The following is a 5,999-nucleotide window of genomic DNA, read 5'->3' on the forward strand; positions in this document are numbered from 1 at the left end:
TATGTTGAAGCAATTTTTTTTAAAGTTGAGTTCTGTTAAGTCTTAAAGAGGGTGGTTTACTTTTTGATGGTCAGCAATTTAGAAATCATAGAACTATGCTATATTTCCTTTCATACTTTTAACATAGGATTTATATGTATATTAAATATACTCATGGATTAGTATTTAATGGCTATTTTTACAAATATTTATGCTGATAACAGCAATTATGACATCAGTATTACCTTTAAGAAGTACTAAGCACCCAGAAAAAGATTTAAATTCTCAATCCTGTACCTCTATTTTAGGATATAAATATCATCTCAATAAATTATACTTAATGAAAACTACAGAAAAATGCTTCTCAAATTTATAGAATCTTAGATTATTTTCAAAGTGGGCCATCAGAAAGAACTTAGCTTTGTACTTTCACAAAAGGCTAAGGGAATCAAATCATCTTCAATGTAGGGTACTTGCACGTTTATTTTGGGGACAAACACATTTAAATTTCAAGTTTTTATTTTGTTTTTGCATGTGATGTGGATGACTTACAGAGTAGAATCTGCCTCATTTATCTTTACATATGTTCTTTTAAGTGTACTGGTATTAAAACATTTATTAAAGAAAAGGATATGAATATAAAGATGTTACCTGAGATGCATAAACATGTCATCAAAGTAGAGGAAATGTTCTCCAATATTTTGAGACAGTTTGATCAGTCCTTAAAAGTGAAAACATAAGTTAATGAAATGACTAAGTGGTAGATTACTTTGTGTGTGCATGCTAAGAAAAATGCTGTTGCTTTAGTTTGAGCTCTATAAGCCTAATTGTGGTACAGAACAATAAAATCAGTTTACACATCTTTAAAGATAGAATTTTAAATAGGCATGAACTGTAGTGAGAACTGACTTAATAAACATGATACTTATTATTCTGAAACATTCACTTTATTTAAAGTATATAGGTTGCTTACAAGTTATTTTTCAACTTCTAAATATAGGTCAACTAATTTCATGATTCTTACTCTGTTTTTATTTTTTTTGTACAGATCCATTGCTCCTAAGTTGTGTATTCAAGTTTTGGGAAATGTTTATTGAAAAATTGTTTTGCTATACAAGTGTTTTAAACATTGTATCTAAGTAACCCAGACTTAAAATATTTGATATTAGCTTACACGTGCCTTTAATTTTTAAAAAATATCTTACTGCCACATATGGTGTGAAATCACAGTAAGTTGGTAGTAACATATTGCAGTATCTGCTTGCTGTTGGAGACTCACATCATATATTGAAATTGTTCCTGTGCCAGGCTATAGGAAAGAGGATGTAATTGTTAATAAAATACACCCGATTTTTTCTGTGCTGCAACAATGTGTAGTAATTTGTTTTCTTCATTTGTTTTCACTGCCTTTGTGTATATATTATAAAAGTTCATATTCTCAGTCTATTAGTAGTTTGGATGTTCCCTAATTTATTAAATATGCCTTTATTTACAATTTTGTTTTTTAGGTTATTTCTTAGTGCATTATAGAATTAACATGACTATTTTTATTACAGTATTTTAAATGGTTATTGCCATTTATATTGTGAAGTTTGCAGAATTAAATCATTTTATAAACTAAACCTTTAAATTAGTTTGGTGTGAGGACTGGTTAATGTTTGCAAAGAGGGGAAAGGGTTTATATTTAAAGATTTACTGCTCCAGTTTTCCTTATAAAGATGTAATCATTTAGGCCGTTTCTGTCCTCAGTTTAATATTGAGTCATTTACTTGTGCTAATATGTGCATGGCCACCAGCATCTTAAGAATTTCAGTGGCTTTGTACGTTTTTATTTTGTGAAGTAAAATAGCATAGGATCTTGGCTAGTTGAACTCCATATATCATTTGAAATGCTTCATTTTATATTAAGGATCCTCCATTTGTTACTTAAAATTTCTTCAAAGCTTTACTATTAATGAGAGCTTCTGTTTTCAGTTCTCAATTTTGTTTGTTTATACCCAGAACCATTTGTTTTATATTACTGGCCGTGAGAAATTTTGAAGATGGGCTATCTTAATTTTTGAGACCTGTCACTCGCTCCAGTATTCTCTATATATTTTTTATTAGTGACTTCAGAGAGGCAGGGCGAGAGAGACAGAGAGAGACAGAGAGAAAGAAATTAATGATGAGAGAGAATCACTGATTGGCTGCCTCCTGCAGGCCCCACACTGGGGATCTAGCCCACAACTCAGGCATTTGCCCACTGGAATCGAACCTGGAACCCTTCAGTCCACAGGCCAACACTCAACCATTGAGCAAAACCAGCTAGAGCCCTCCAGTATTCTTATGAACACTCAATTATCAGAGTGTTATTAATTAGTGAAAGGACCTAAGAGGACTACTGAAGGTAAAAGAATTAAGGGCCTCAACTTAGGAATCAGGAATGTTTGTTGAAAGCCCAAGCAGTAGACCTAACTTTCTCATTTGTTGAATTGCCGTTAATGGTGGTCTTGATTCCTTTGCTATTACCTTCGTTATTCATTTTGTTTACTCATGTTTAAAAAAAACCAACAAACTGAAATAATTGTCCATAATCTTGGAGTAGCTATTACACTGCACTATACATTTTGTAGCAGATTTGCCTTTGATTTTCAGATTATTAGATTGCATTGCCTGATTTTACATATTTAGTATCTGCAGTTACTAGAATAACTGATTTGCAGCTGGGAAACACTGGAATAGGATACAGATGACCCACTATCAAAATTGTGTGTGTGATTGAACATCGTTGGAAGTCTTGAAGGTTGTTCTTTTCCTGGGTCTTCAATGGTTGATTAGGCAGCGGTCGCCAACCATTCGGACCTCACGGACGACCGCTGGATTAGAGGATGTTCAAATGGTTGTATTTTTTTAATACATATTTTAGTCTTTCTATGCCTGAAAGCCAGTAAGTTGAAAATTACAACTTCACTGACATAGCAGTTTCACTATCATTCAGGCAAGAGTGAGCCTGTGTGTTTAATAGTGTCAGTATATTTTCTACTGTTACTGCCTAACATGACTTTAATAACAGAATAAAATGGGTTTGTACTTTGTATACATTTGGATAATGATTGCTTCCTTCACTTTAAAGGTTTTCACTATGGATCAAATAAATGACAACAAAGGAATATATAATTGCAGCTGTTTCTAAATGTCTTACTATAAAGTGGGTTAAAGAGGGAGCAAAAATGATTTTATCAACCCATTTTAGGAGACCTTTTATCAAATGACTGCTGTCAGTAATATCCCTTATATGTTTAGAGCAGAATTTAATAATCTGCAGTATATATCAGATCAGTCCATAAAGTGGGAATGCTACTTAGAGAATTTAAATTACAATTGAGTGACAAAATCAGAACTGCACAGCTAGTTATCTGTATCTTCACCAAACTACCAATTCCACTTGGAATGGTGACGAGCTTGGTTGTTCCTCTTAACCTGTTCTTCATTTGCAAATAAGGAAATGAGGTTTCTTTCATGCCAGGTGCCCAAGATAGTTGGAGCCATAACTATTCTTTCCACTTGTGCTGCCTTTTTTGCATTAATGTAAAAGCAATGGTAGATTGAGCTAGAGATTTAGATGACTACTGTAGTGGAAAATGGTATTTTGGTTTCATAAGAAATATGTTGTATGGTCTATAATGTATGATTTGTCACTAAATTTCCAAAAGGGAAAATTTTTCTTTTGACCAAGAACCCACTGTAATTAATACTTTCCTACCAAACTAATAAGTAGATTTAAGAAGCTTTAACATGTGATCTGAATTTTAGGAGCTTTATTGATGGGGCAGGAGTGTATGACAAAGTTGATCTAAGAAAGGGTTTTATTTTCTACTTGTTTCAAAGTTTTCCCCAGTAAATTAAGCATTTGCAGAAGAGTTCTAAAAACTTAAGTGACTAGTATGAAATAAATTGCAAGCTATGCCAGGAAACAAAGGTACAGTTTTAGTAGAAATATAGAGCTACATAGAAAGTTCATGGCTTGGACAACATTTAATCAAGTACATAAAGTTTCAGTAATTTTTTTAGTAATGTTAAATTTAGATAAGGCTTTTGTTCTTTGTTTTTACAGAAGTTATGTTAAAGATGTCTTTTGAAGTACTTATTAGAATTGATAGGTTACCATGCAAGGAATATATAAGAAACTTAAGTTCTAAAGATAAGCGCATGCTCGGGAATTCAAAGGGGCAGAAACATAACTAGTAAGGAGAATTTACTTGGGCAAAATTGATTGCCCTCTTGTTTTTTTAAACTTGCATTAAGCATTTGCCACCTCATTTGACGTTCAAATTTATATCTATTTTTGTAATTGACTAAGTTCCAAATTTTTTAAATTTGACTTTTAGAAATTTTTTAACTCTAGAAATAGTTTAAAGTAACTTTTTGTGCTAAAATAAAATTTATTTTTGATGGGTTAATAATGTGCTGGTAAATTATAGATTTTCAAAAAAAATCATGTTTCTCCAACAATTTAATTGTAAAATGAAATCCTTTAAATGCAAAGAAGTATTAAATAACTGATGTGATTGGTTCTTCTTGGATTCCCATACTTAAAAAGTCAGCTTTGTCTTTTGTACATACGACTTTTTTTTTTTTGGCCTTGCATGATACATGATTTGAGGCGATGCTTTTAATTGCTGAAATTACTATCTAAGCAGCAGTGAAACATTAGCATGTTGAAGTTACTGCTGCTGATGCTTTTCACGTAGTATATATAGCTAATTATTCACATTTACTGCAAGTTGATACATGTTCACACACTCCAAAGTTATACAACAGGAATCTTGTGTAGGATTTTAATTTTTGGTCAAATAAAAATAGGAAGTGAGTTTATACATACATTTATATTTTTCTCAAGGTAAAATGCTGTGGATGTGAGAATATCTGATTTACTAAAAATGGAAGCTATGGCTATTTTCAGACAATGCAAAATTCCTTTATTTCCTCTAGTTAACTTGAAGAGAGGATGTAGGAGCTAAGAGGTCACAACTTAAACTTCACAATGTAAGTTTGCTAAATAAAAACGTACTAACATATTCACTTTTAAAAGATCTTTAAGCTAGTAGCTTTTAAATAAAATTTTAAGAAATTTAAGAACATTTTAGAAATATTTAAGAAATTTAAGAAACAAATTTCTTGAATGGTTTAAGCTTATTAACGACTTATTTTTACCCTTGTGACTTTATGAATAATACTGCCTGTCCTTTCCTGTGTTTTTTAGCCCTCCTGGAAATCTGCTGATGTCCTGGAAATGGTTTTTACAGCCTTTGAGTTTTAAAAATTATTTCCTTGAGTTGGAGGCTTATTTAAAACTAGCAATTGAGGAATATAAAGTTTTCTCGAGTAAAGATCAACTTGGAATAATATGTTTTCACAACCTCGCGTATCCTAAATAACGTTTTCGATCTTAAACTAGCCTTTACTATTTTTTTACACGCCCAGTTAAAATATACATTAATTTATGGCTTAGATCTCACAAAACGAATACTTAATGCATCATCAAATCTTCAAATGTTAAAAACAAGGGTGAAAGCAAACTAGTATCTAAACACGATGTTTCTAACATACATTTTCTGTTTTAAATTTAGCTTAGCGCATAAGTTGGGTAAAGAAATACTGCCCAGTTCTTTGCATCTGAAACATTAAACCCTGGAGGAAACGGGTTGGGGTTTTTGAAAGCATGTTGTGGATATACGGCATACATTTTTTCCCCAAACTGAACTGTACATTTGTACTGTGCCTAATTTCCTCCGTGTTTGTCTGCTCTTGGTCATTTAAGAAAGGTCCTCTTTTGGACTTTTTCTGCGCGATTAGATGGAGGGGAAAAGTGGGGGTGGGGGATGCTGTGCTGGGTCTGGGTGGGTAGACAGACTATTGTGCTCTCGCACGCGGAGATGTCAAGCTGGCCGCTAGTGGGCGCTGTGGGTCCGTGGAAGTAGTCGACAGGGTGGCGCTTGTCCAAGTGGTTCTTTGGCAAAGCACTTCGCCAAGAACCCAAG

This window comes from Cnephaeus nilssonii, assembly GCF_951640355.1.
Source record: "Cnephaeus nilssonii genome assembly, chromosome: 8".
NCBI classification, from domain to species: domain Eukaryota; kingdom Metazoa; phylum Chordata; class Mammalia; order Chiroptera; family Vespertilionidae; genus Cnephaeus; species Cnephaeus nilssonii.